This window comes from Cyrtonyx montezumae, unplaced genomic scaffold (assembly GCF_038088225.1).
Source record: "Cyrtonyx montezumae isolate F1298 unplaced genomic scaffold, pur_monq_1.0 scaffold_23, whole genome shotgun sequence".
In the NCBI taxonomy this organism is placed as follows: domain Eukaryota; kingdom Metazoa; phylum Chordata; class Aves; order Galliformes; family Odontophoridae; genus Cyrtonyx; species Cyrtonyx montezumae.
This window is the reverse complement of record NW_027071970.1, coordinates 7,836,812-7,850,059: the sequence shown is the minus strand read 5'-3', so window position 1 is coordinate 7,850,059 and position 13,248 is coordinate 7,836,812.

Sequence of the window (13,248 nt, the reverse complement as noted above, 5' to 3'; positions counted from 1 at the left end):
CTGTGGATCACTTACTTGCTTTTTGCTGTCTTTTTTAGGTGGGGCAGTTGGCTTGTCCCTGTGGGCTGGAACAGGGCAGGGAGGAACGTAGGACAGCCAAAAACAGAGAGCACAGGGCAGAGTGACAGGCTGTGAGAAGACAATCTTGTGCTAAGAATAGGAGAGACTATTAAAGCTGGATGGTATGTGGGGGATTTCTGTAAGCATGTGCTGGGGCTCTTAGCTGGGAAGCAGAGTCTTCAGCAGTACTGTACAAGCTGGTACTGTGAGGCCAGGATCTATGAGGTTACTGCAAGAGCTCCCAGCTCAGCTCTCTTCCTCCACACAATTTTCTGGTCTTCAGGTGGAAATAAAGTAAAATTCCAAAACCTCTGATAAGATTTATTGTCCTGTCAGAAGTGAAAACCTGAACTTGGTGTTATGCTGCCAGCTCTGGTGGGGTTGTTTCTCACTGATGCAGGAGGGATTTGGGTTCAGTTTTCTGTTGTTTCTTTACTTTGAGCTTGGCTGCACACCCTTAACAGCTGAAACACGAACCCCAGACCTGACCTGGCTGTTGCTGGAGCAGTGATCAGATCAGCCAGCTCTGAGCAGCTCTTGGCACTGCATCTGTACTGGGGCTGCTTTGTTGCAGTGGGAATGGGACTTCACAAGCTCTGCAAGGAACTGCAGCAAGATTTATGGGTTGTGCTGCTTAGTTTGTGGTGACTTCTCTTTGGGTTTCAGGTGAGGAAATGTGCATCCTGGGAGAGGCCTTCCCACCCTGCATCTGATGAGCTAACCCTGGCCCACGTGTGATGTGGCTGGAAAGTTTGTGGTTTCACTTGGGATCGGTTACTTGGTGTGTTAAAAAGAGGTTTGGAGGTGGGAACACCAGTTATAGCTGCAGAAGTCTGTTTGTATGTTGAGTTTCAAAGGGTGGAAATGCCCTATTTAGCTCACCAGCTCAGCTGTAATGTTGAGAGAGCCAAGCCAGGAAGGGCCTGGCATGCTTTGCCTGCAGAACAGGGAGCTTTTTAAGGGGCCACTTGGTGACAATATTCCCTCCTCCTCTAGGATTTTGGAGAAGCTGATGGCTTCTTTGAATCTGCTTTGGGCTGGGGAACAAGAAACCATGGTGTTGGGTGGTACATGGCCACTGTTCTTTAGTAGTTGTGTGACAGTTTTTTGCATCCTGCAGCTCCTCTGCTCTGGGGTACTTGCCTTCCTGCTCTGAGTTGATGGGCTACGTACTGCCCACATTCCCATTGGTGCATCAGTGTGGGGCAGAGCTGTAGAATGGTTTTGCTTGTTCCTGAAGCTGCCAAGTGATGAGCTAGCTATGGCTTGGGAGGGCTTGTGTGGAGCTGTGGTGGCTCCACAAAACCCTGCCTTCCAACAGAGCTCCGGTGATGGATTTCCACAGCAGCAGTGGAAGCCTTTCCCCCCACTTACTTGCATTGCTCTGCTTGAACTTCTCTGAAATGTTATCGTTATGCTCAACCGAAGCTTGTAACTGCTCTGTTTTTCTGAGCTCACAAAAGTAAAGATGTTTTACAGCAATTCTCTGCTTTAACTGTCCCTTTTTCCACTGCTGTGTCCGTCTGCCCTTTTTCCCTATCCGCTGCCATAAAGCCCTGCCTCTCCTTCAGAGCCTGCTCAGGGAATGAGCCCAGCCCATGCCATGAGATTTTACAGATGTTTGTGGTGCAGCTTTCAAACCTCTGTCCAGATGTGGGCAGCAGCTGCTTTCCCAGGCTGCATTGGAAAGGGGTGTGCAGAAGCTGAAGCAGGGTAGAGCAGTTTAGCAGTGAATCTGGATGCTCGTCTTGCTCCTTCTCCCGAGGTCCCATGCACATAGGGGAATCCCTGTTTGCCCTGCCCTGCCCCTCAGAGCTGTGCGGATGTTTTTCCTCCTGGGGTCAGAGCACTTCCAGTGCCTGGCAGTGGTTGTGCTGTGCTTGTCAGGAACATGGCTCCTTCAGCTCCCACGGCTCTGGAAGGCTTTCATTAAGTGCACCACTGGGATAAACAGATGAGCTCAGCCCTCTTTAAGCAAAAGCCATGCTCAGGTGGGCAGTGCTCTGCAAGGCTGTGCTAATCCTGCCGAATGGAGCACGTGCAGAGCACTCAGCATGCCTCGTGCTGCAGCAGTGAAGCCATGCCTCAATGCCCTGGCCCTGCTCCTGGGGCTGTTGCTGGGCCTGCCTTGGAGCTGCCCTGCGCAGGGAGTCAGCCCAGAGCCTGCCCCAAAATAGCTTTGCTCTGGCAGCCCAGAGGACTGCTATTCCTAACCTTTGGGTCAAGCAAGGTAGTGGTGATGCAATGGAAAAACATGGTCTGTGCGTGCTGTTGCTGTAGTGGCTCATCCATCAGCTGCACCCTGACCCACACTGGGCTGTCTGTGGGGAAGGGTGATGGCCCCATTGCTGCTCTGCCACTGGGCTTCTGCTGAGCAGCATCTCATCATCAGGGTGAAATGCTCTTCTGCATGCAGTGATCTGATGGCTGTGCCCATCCTGCTTGTGCCTGGGTCAGGCCTCCTTGCCTCCGGTGCTGCTGTAGGTGTTAGGGTCTGTGCTCCTGCCATGCTCCTCTATGCAATTACAGCTTTCAATTTTAATTCAAGTCTGCTTCCTGCTTGCCTTTCCACGTTACCAGGGTGAGCAAACAAACACCTGCCAGCAGACTCTGAGAGCCACGTGGCCACCTGCCTGCCTGTCCTTGCTGTGTGTGTGCTCATGTGCACGCTATCTCTGGCCTTGTTTGGGCTGGGCTGGGCTCTGCAGGTGTGTGCTAAGCTGTTAGGGTGTAACTGTGCTGCTGATAGCAAAGGGAAAGCACCCTGCTGTTCCTGGCTGGCCCTGGCCTCACTTGAACTCAGCATAGAGGAGCGTGGAGTGCTCTGATAAATGCTGTGGAGTCGTTCAGTATTGATGATGATCCATCTTCCCACTGAACTTCTGGAAATGGATGCTTTGGGTTGCTGTGCCCAGTGCTGCAGCATCTGGGTGAGCCCATCTATGGGTGAAATGGCAACGATACTGCTGGGCTTCGTCCTTTGCTTCTTTCCTCTTGCTATCAGGAATGCAGACAGATGTAAAAGCAGAGAGAAATGGGTCATGTAGCTGGGGTCACTGAGCCCTCCACAGCTGTGCTCTGAAATAAGGGCAGGAAAATGCTCTTGTTCTGAAGGTGCTGCTGTTTGGCTGGTGCTTTACGCTGGTAGCCAAGCTGGAGCAGCTTTGAGATAGGTCTGCATTTAACTGCCCAAATGTTTACAGCAGCTGGGGGCTTCTGGTAGCTGGTTCAGTTGTGCACACCCACAGGCAGAGGATTTACTGCTGAATCTGCTCGTCCCGATAAACACCCATCCTTGACCTGCAGCCTGATAAGGCCCCAGGAAGCAGCTCACCCTGGCTGATAAAGCCATTCATTCCAGCCCTGCACACATGGATACAGCAGGGACAACATCTGCCTCTGTTGCGTGATGCATTCAGCTTGTACCCAAGCTCTCTGCGTTGCTTCTTCCATCCCAGCCAAAACAAATGCAATCTGCTCTTGTGTATGCTGCAAGAGCCCTGCCAGGAACAAAGGGGAGCTCAAATATTTGTGCTCAGTTGTTGCTCTTTCCATTCAGGCAATAAGTGCCAACTGCTGCTGAGCCTGGTGGTGCGGGATTTCCGTCAGCAGGGCTGTGAAGCCAGAGCCAGCCTGAGATGAACCACCTACAGTTAACAGCTGAGTTCTAAGCTGAGGAAAATGCCCGAGAGTGATTGAAATCTGACCTTCAAAACAACAAAAAAAGCCTTCAGACTTTCCCTGAGTCCCTGTGTTGAATGAAGAATGTGTGCTCTTTGTGCACGGCTTCCTGCAGCACGGTGTTGTCACCACTAATGCTGGAGCTCTGCTACTGGTTTCTGCCCTGCTGCCTGGACTGCTAGCTGTCACATGAATGCCTCAGAACTCCTGGAGAAGAGAGGGGAAAAAGCATCAGCACTAACTGCCTTTCGTTGGAAAGCCTCAAGCTCAAAAGCCATGTGGAGGGCTGAGTTTTTCTGTGAGGGGAGCTATTATATGGATGAGATGTTTGCAAAGTAATTATATAATGAACTTCGGATCTCTGTTGCTTGGTCCCAGGGAAGCTGCTGTGTTCCTAGCCATAGCCAGTACTGAAACAGGGCAGTGAAAGGACAGTGTCAGCTCAGCAACAGAGCTGCACTGCTGTCATGCCCCTTCAAAGCTGAGGGGATAAAGAAGGGATGGGCATACACAGTGCCAGGGAGTTCACATGCCATCCTGCTGGATCCAGAGTTTGAAGTGTCCCAGGAAAGCCCGCGTTGCCTCCCTGGGTTGGTTCAGGAGCAGGATGCTGTAATTCAGATGGTGGATGCTTCTGCCCTGGTCCCCTGCCTGGATCCTTTCTTAGTGAGATCCTTTCTTAGTGACGTGCTGATGGTGCTTGGGTTGTAAAACAAGCTTTGAGTCTTTCCACTTTTGTTCTTGGTTGTTTTGGAGTGGGTTTGCTTCTTTGCATGCAGACAGTTTTTGCAAATTCTTGTGCAAGTGATGCAGTCTGGGGTAAGGCTTGGGCTCTGTCTGGTTGGCCTGGGCATCTCCCTATGCTCTTGTGTGTGAATTCTACCTTTTTACATTCTTCTTTCTCTGCAGGGCTTTGGATGCTCTGTTATGCCCAGAGCACTGCAGCACTGCCAGCCCTCCCTTGCTGCAGTCTGTGCTGGGTAACCTCCTTTCCTTGACAAACTCTGATTGCCTTCTCCAGTTAATTTGGGATTTTTCCATTAGCCCCTCAATTCATTTTTTTGACTCGGAAATTATTATCAGGAATTCATTCACCCTGAAATGTAAAGGACTGACTCTTCAGTCTTAACTACCTTTTATAATTACCTTATCTTTGAGCTGCACTTTGGAAGATGTCATTTTGGAAGTTTCATTTTAGTGTGCAGCACTCCCCTTATTTCCATGTATTATGGAATAAAATTAAGTCATCTGTACTTCAGCTAACTGAAAAACTACTCAAAACCTCAAGAGCTTCAGGAAAAGCCTACTGTCAGAGATGAGGCTTTTTCTGGCTTGCTTTTCAGTTGCATGTATTGCACACAGAAGAGACGAGCAGCACTGTTTGTTTCAGCAGCTGTCTGCACTTCCAAAAAGGATTTGTTTGGGCAGCTCCTTGAGCTCCCTGCTTCTTCCTGAGGTCACTGCTGAGGCATCTCCGTGAAGCACTGTCCTGGCAGAGTAGCATGCTTAGCAGGGCTGCAAGAAATGTACACAGGAAAATGTAAATATTCCAAGCACAGTGGATCGATTCTATAGGGTTCACATTAGAAATGCTGGAGCTCAGTGTATCAGCATGGCCTGACCCTGCTGCTTGCTGACAGTTGAGGAGGAGGTAGAAGTTAAATCCCTCGTGTTTCTGGGGCTCCTGCACTGGCAGTGGGTTGAGGTCAAAGACAAGAGTGCAGGGAGAGAACTTTCCCAAAGCCAAACAGCTTTCTGTTTTTAACATGACACAAACCCTTCACAGGGGTTATGCATCTATCATCTGGTTGGAAGTGGCTGATTGATAACTGCTCCTGCAGCCAGCCCTGGGAGCACCATTGGGAACTTCCTGGAAAACACCTGTACACTGCAAACCTGCTACAATGAGCTGGGTGATAAGGGGTACTGTGCTTCGATGGAGTTAATGTGTAAATGTGGGAAAGGCCTTGGTCTCTTGAACAACAACAAAAAAAGGGCAGATGTTATATAAGTCAGCAGTGCATAGCTAGTCACTATGTGCAGTTACAAAACAGGAGTAACACTGCCTTTCATCATGGCACACTGAGAACCTGGAACATTCTCGTTATTTATGTTTCCCTGAAACTTCTCACATCTTGTTCCCGGACAGAGGTGATCAGGAAGGTATTTCAGCAGCCCAGTGGTTCTTCATTCCTACTATCAAAATAGCCTAGTGTTGATAAGCTAAAAGCTGAAGACCTGGCAAGGGCTTTGCTAAAGAAGAGCAGCAAAGGGCCAGCCCAAACCTGGAGTGCGTGTGCTGCTTAGGACCTGCTGACCCCTGCTACTGGCAGGGATGTTAAGGAATTCACTGCTGCTCTGCATAGTGATGCCTTTACGTGGGCAAAGCTGTGCCAACAGAGAGCTGAGGCGTTTCCTGCGTGATGCAGACAGACATGTGCCTCTTCTGTGCCACGAGAGATCTGGCAAAATTATCACAGGGAGGGCATCTGATTTGTCGTGCAACAACAGATCATTTATGACTCAATGAGAGTATACTTACCTTGTTAAAGTGACATCATTTGCTGCAGGGCATGTTTATCTAACTGAATCCAACCACAAAGAATTTCTCTAATCAAACGAGGTTGGTTTGACACGGGTTGTTCTGTGGGCTGCAGCTCATCCTCATTGCCCCGCTGACTTTCAGGGACTGCTGATGCCTCCTGGTTTATTATATTTTTTTCTGTATTACTCTGAATGCTGCTGGAGCATCCTATTTGTGGATAGAGGGGCCCTTCCTCTGAAGTTCACTGTAAGAAAAATTACATTGTGCATCTATGAAGATGTAATCTTTGCAGCTCCCAGCCACGTGCAGTGGTCAGCATGAGACATGCACACAGGAGAGAGCATGAGCACGCACCTTGCTGTGGCTGCTCTCACTGCTCATGCCCAATGACTTGCTCTGTGTCAGCATCACAGGAATACTGCTTCTGTGCATTATGCAACAGCTGTACCTATGCATGTAGCAGCACATTTCCTAGCACGGCCTAATTTGATGTCCCATGACACATTAAACTGATGTCACAGCGGCTGCACAACTTTCAAGTTGATTCTGCCCCTAAACACACAGACTGGCAGTAACTGGGTCCTCTCCTGGCACAAGTTGGTGCAGTTGGCTTTTCTGCTTCTGGTTGAGGTTCATACACGAGTGAGATGTCACATCTTCTGGCTCTTGCTCTCAGGAGGGCAGCCTGCATGAGGAGAATGGTCTCATCTCAAGGCGTGTGATCTGGGGTCCGTGAAGTGCTTGGAGCTCATTTTGTGAATGTTGTCATGTTAGTTTAAAAGACTGTCAGTTTACAGAAAAATCTGATTTTCAGTATTATCTCTGAGATCGGAAGGAAGTTATGACAAATCCTCATTTTTTAAACAACAGGATAATGGCATCATCAAAAAATAAACAGGTTCTTTTAAACCAAATAGTTCCAGTGTTTCCCTCTTTCTCCTTGATGCTACATATGCCATATACTTCTGCCTTTTTTTCTCCTTTCTCCTTATTTTCTTCTCCAGAAGCTATACCTCTGTTAATATCTAGCATTGTTGAAGTGGTGCAAAGTGTAACGACTTGAATCAAATGGGTCATGATGTTTTAAATGCAAAATGCTTTTATTGCTCTCTGGAGTTGAGTCTATGTTACTATGGTTGTAGAACAGAATTTCAAACAAGCTATTGGGATCCCAGATATGCTAAGGGTTAGGTTGAGACTGAATACCAAATTAAAAATAATGGAGCACATTCTACCCCCTGCAAATCCCTCAGTGGACATGCTTTCCCTTGCTGATCCCATCGTGCTCTTCTGAATTGATTTCTGTTCAACAAACAGCATCCCAGGTGCTTCTGTGGCCTCTATAGTCTGGAAACATTTCCAAATTCATGTGTGCAGTCAGACTGCCCTTCTGTGCTCTGTGGACAGGGTCAGCTCTGCAGAGAACTGTTCTTGTTAGAGTTCAGCAAGAGTACGCCATTGTGGCAGAAGGAAGGCAAGCTCACTTTGGTTTTGGTATTTCTCATGTGGTTTGTTTAAGGCTACTTTCTGGTTTCTATCTCTTCGTTTTGTTTATTTGCAGTGGAATAAAAGAGAACTGCATTTAAATACGAGCTAGTATTAATAGTTTGTTGCATCTGGCTATGTTTTCTGTAATTGGGCTGTACTAATATCACTGTTAAAGCCTCGAAGCTGCAAAAAGTGTCCCATCCTCATTACACAACCTCAGCTCAGGTCCCCTGTTAATGTGTGGGTGGATACAACTCTTCTTTATGAGTTTCTCAAGAGACAAAAAGAGTACATTGGTGTCCTGCTTATTATGCTGTGTTAGTTTTAAACAGCCTCTTGTCAACCAGCAGCCCAGTAGCTTCTCCTCCCTCTGGGTTTTGTGAGGTTAATGCATGAGTCATGGAACATCTGATTGAAATTTCATGAGTCATGGAAAACCTCTGTAGTCCTCATAGTTCTGAATGATCTTTTCCAGCACTGCCAGGTTGGGTGCCTGCATATGCATCGTGATCACATCCAGTAATGTTTTATTGTGTCAACAAAACCAGAATCCTCTGCTGGGAAACATTAGGGTTATCCTGCCTTATTAGCTGAACAACTCTCCTAGCTTGTATCCTGAGGGGAGCACTGGTTATGGGCTGAGAGTTCCTAAATCGTGATTAGCCTTTTTGCTCTTACTTCTACTCAGATATTTGTTTTTATTAGTGACTATACCTCGTTGCCTTTGATAAAGGGCAAACAAACACAGGGTTGCTTGGTGAGATGCATACATTTCTCATCTTCAGTTGGATGTAACAATTACTGTATTACAGTCACTACCAAAATTAAAGTAGTACAGACCTTGTCATTTACACAGATGAGAGGAAGAGGCAGGAACCTAGGGGAGCTAAGTACCTCGATGCCTTTCAGAAACTCATCCCTCATTTGTTGTCAGGAAGGGAGCAGCTGGATATCTCCAACCTCATCCATGTGCTTCAGCTGAGCTGTGTGTCTGGGTGTTGAATTTATGGAGCAAAAAGCTCAGAGATGAGCAAGAAACATAAATAAATAAAAATCTGGTATCTTGGCAGCCCTGGATGTTTTGTGTGGTGATTGATGGTCATCGTTGTGTTGTTGTTGTTAATGTTTTTATAAAACAAGTCTGGAAGCACTAAATGCTAGAACATTCCTGATGCTCCACTGAAAAGCTTTCCTGCCCTCATCGCTTTGGGCTTCTGTGCTGGGGTACTGTCCTTCTCTCCTTCCTAGAAATGTGCAAAGATGAAGGATCGTTTCTTTGGGATGTAGCAGTGAGTATGCTGTCCCAGCTGCTTTCTGCTGCAGGCAGCAGCATCGGGACTCTCTTCTCAAGGCAGTGTGCACCTGTGCTCAGTTTCACATTTCTGTGAGGCTGCCTGTCCTTGTCAGTTGAAAAGGCTGACTGATAACAGGTCAAGGGAAGAGCCTGACTCAAGTGCTGTTTCTTTGTATCTGTGGGAGCTGACGTGATAACATCCAAGGCCTGAGTAACTCCTAACCATTCTTATTTTTGGTATCGGAGAGATGTTCTCTGTCTCTGTCCAAAACCACTGTGAAGACAAACCCTGGAAAGCTGGACAGAGCTGAGCATTCCACATCCAGCTTGTGCAAAGCTGTGATTTGACCTTGCCTGTGTCACTCCTACCAGATGCTTGCCCAACCTGCTCCAAAAACGCTCCCACACTGCAGTGTTCTGCTGCCCAGGCAGCCTGCTTGCATCCTGACCCAACCACACAATGAGATGTTGGGGATAGAGCTCCTTCATTGCTGCCTGACCTCATTATGTCTTGTCCTATCCCTGTGCACATTGCTCACTGCTACAATCTAAACAGCTGTTATTTACATGTCTTCAAATTTCTCCACTGTCTCTGCATGGGATGAGTAAGGAGCAGTGCCTACCTGAAATTGAATATTCTACTGGGCTTCTTCAAAACAGACACCTCCAAACTAATTAGTCATAAAAAGAGGAAAGTTTTACTAGCATTCTTTTCCCAAGACAAAGCCCTGTAGAATGATGTTTGAAGCAGGAAAAACACCAAGGCCACAGGTTCATGGCAGGACAGAGGCAGGCTGCTCTGGGAAGGCCCTGCTGCCTTCTAAGGGCCTGTGCTGGAATGTGTTAAGGATGCTGCTGAGCTGGGAGGGTTCTGGAGCAGTCCCCAGAGGAGCAGGCTGAGTCAAGGACTGAATCCTGCTTACTAACTTCAGCTTCTCCAGGATGGACCTGGAGGGCTCTGTGCATGGCACGGACCCAGGTGGGGGAGGTGAGGGTGCTGGCGATGGACTTGCTTGTCGGAGCCCACCTCATGTAAGGAACTGTATGATAACTTCCTGACTTACAGACAAGCAGTGTGTGCTTTGGCAAGTGATAGCTTCCAATCAGCCTGAAAACAGACTCTTCTGAGTGGAAGATTTGCGGACTCTCTTATTCATTGGCAAACTTCAATTTAATACAATCAGCTGATGACAGTCAGGCTAGGTAAATGGTCTTTCATGTGCACGAACAGATTTGAAAACTAAGTACAGCCCTGCTGCCCTCTGCCAGAAGCTGAAATGCATCTGATACTAAAATGCAGGGGAACCCATGGAGCCCCTTGCCAGAGCACCTTGCTGAGTACGTTAAAACATCACCTTCAATAATTCATGAAATCTGTTCAGGGAGCTGATGTATATGTGTGGGGAGGGGGTAATGAAAAATTGCAGACCTGGCCTGCCAAGATAATTGAGTGGCTGGTTAAATCTCTCAGTGGTATTAATCGATAAAGGGGCCCCAGTGAAAATAAATCCAGAGTGAATATGACAGGGCTAGGGAAGTGCAGGGAAAGCAGTTCTTCCTCTCCTGCATGCGACATGAGGGGCCATACTGCTATAGCAGCTGCCGTTGGAGTGCAGTCTGTGCTCTGAGTTCAGACTTTCAGTTCTTCCACCCATGCTGTCCTGTGCTTAGCTGTCACCTAACTGACCCAGCTGTGTGCACAACTGTGAAGCAGCTGGCTGTGAGCAATAGGTAGTAGGTTCTGGACTCCATTACTTAGTTCAGGGCCACCACCACCGAAAGCTGCTGCTGTGAGTGGGGCATCGCTCCCTTTCTCAGATAAAAGCACTTTCCTGGAGTTGGAATGCTGTTTCTGCAGTCCCTGTGTGAGGCATGAACAAACACTCTTACCATAGCTTACAGCACTGCTGTAAACATACTGACGGTGTCAGGACTCCAAATTTACTCATTCAGCCTCTCCAAGAAGGCACCGTGACATGGCTGCATTCAGCATGCACGTGGCCCAGCCTGATGCTGGTGCTGTGCCATCAAGGTCTGTGTTTTGCCCTTACCAACAATTGGGCTGGAATCTAACTTACAGACAGATATCTGCAATGAGTAAGATTAGAAGATGTAATTTTAATTTTCCATTAAATACAGCCTGCAGCTTGTCTTCTATTCTGTTAATGCTAAGCTAATATTTGCTTTTACCATGTGGACCTATGTTTTTTTCCTTCCACCAAGTGATTCTCAGCCAAGCACTGCATATTCAGTTCCTTTGCTCCTTCCTGATGGATCTGGCAAAAATGCCAGTACTCAGGCTGGTTTTGGCTCTGCCCAGATACTTCTGATTATGTTTGGCTATTAGGAAGTTTGTGGAAAGTGTGTGGGTGTTACTTTTTAAATATGTCAAAATTTTAATTCAATTTTTAATCTTCATATATAGCATCTGCTTTTTATGCAGATGTGCTAAACCATACTTTATCACTCCTCTCATGCTATGCTGTCCATGTTTTTGGCTAAGAAATACCCATCAGCAGCTCTGCCTCTGTACCCTCCTTTGGCTGTACTACAGCTCATCTTAAAGCACATCTTGAGGTTGGAGCTTCCATTTCATATGAAGAGGACATGTGTAGACAATTAACAGTCTCAGCCCATGTGCGGCCACATCTTGCTCATGTGCTCAGGCCTCACAGTTTGTCATTTCACTCCTTCCAGAAGCACTGGTATGTTTGGCTGAGTCCTTACTGCCTCTGTGAGGCAATAACTGTACAAAGAAAGATTACAAAGGAGTGCCTTGGAGATTCCCTCTGTGTATTGCTGAACTCTGATTTCAAAAAGAGATATCTACTGATAGAAATAACCTGTTCTACATGATCGTATCCAGCCAAGGATTCCCCCACACCTTCCACTGTTGAGTATACAGTTAATTTATGCCATAGATTGGACTGTGATGAGAACAGTTTAGCCCTAAATGAAAGTCTCTCTTCTGTCTTCATAAATCATTTTGCTGGGTTTTCTTGTTCACAGATACTCCTGTAGCTTTAACCAAATCCACAGCACCGAGCCAGTGTCAGAGATAATTACACCGTACCTCTGCAGCCCTGAGGTAAGGATGGCACTCCTGGATTCCTATGGACAGAAACAGATAAATTTATGATTGCTGGTTACAACATGGTATTGGAAAAGAGTACCATTTGAATCACCATGATATCAGCTATCTCATTGCTTGTCTTCACATGTGAATTATAAAAATGGATAAAGTATGAGAGGAGAGCGGAATTTACATGCATCGGATGCTGGACTAAATACACTCTCACTCAATTCTGGACATCAGGGAGGAGTTGATTGAGCATAAGTATTTAATCAGCAAACCACAGAAAAAAATATTGTGAGAAATCCTACTATCAATTACGAAGCTTTTCAGCCCTCTTTGTTCCAACACTAACGAACATTTTGCTAATAACAGAATGCACTCCAAACTGAATTAGCTGTCAAGTAGCATTGTACCTCATTAGCTGTCAACTGGAAATCTAAAATCTCGGCTGAAGTTTGTTGAAATCTTTCCATTAGTGTATTTTCAGAAGACAAGTTAGAGTGCCATTTAAGTGCTACAAATGTGAAGTGGTCCACACCAAGGTCGTGCTGGGTACCAGGTGCACACATGGCATCCAGCACCACCTGGTCCTGATCCTCGCAGAGACCTCTGAGTGCTGTCAGTGTTTTTGTGCTGCTTTGAAGTCCCACTTCTTCACCAGACTGCTGCCCAGTGAGCCTTCAGGCCTACTTAGAAACAAAAGCACTTTGCTTAGAATGATAATAAATGTCAGTGGAGAGGAGTTTACTGCCCGTCTGTGTGTGCCAAAGGCAACATTAGAACCTAGGTTTCATAAAACCGATTTAGATTACACACTTCTTTTTGCAGCCCTCAGCACACACGGGAACAAACAAGCACATGCAGTACACAACAAACAACATTCACCACTGCGATATTTCGGCCCCTGGTCGAACAGCATTCGTATCAAACTCGTGCTGTGCTGTGCAGGAGATGTGTGTCTGCTGTGATGGCACGACAGAGCCAGCAGCTGTGGGCACCAGCAGTCCCAGCACGGCTGTACAGCAGCCAGCCTCTGACCCTGGGGGCCCTGGCTGCTGCCCAGAGAAAGAGGGCACGAGATTTTGCCGGCATGGAACGTTTCAA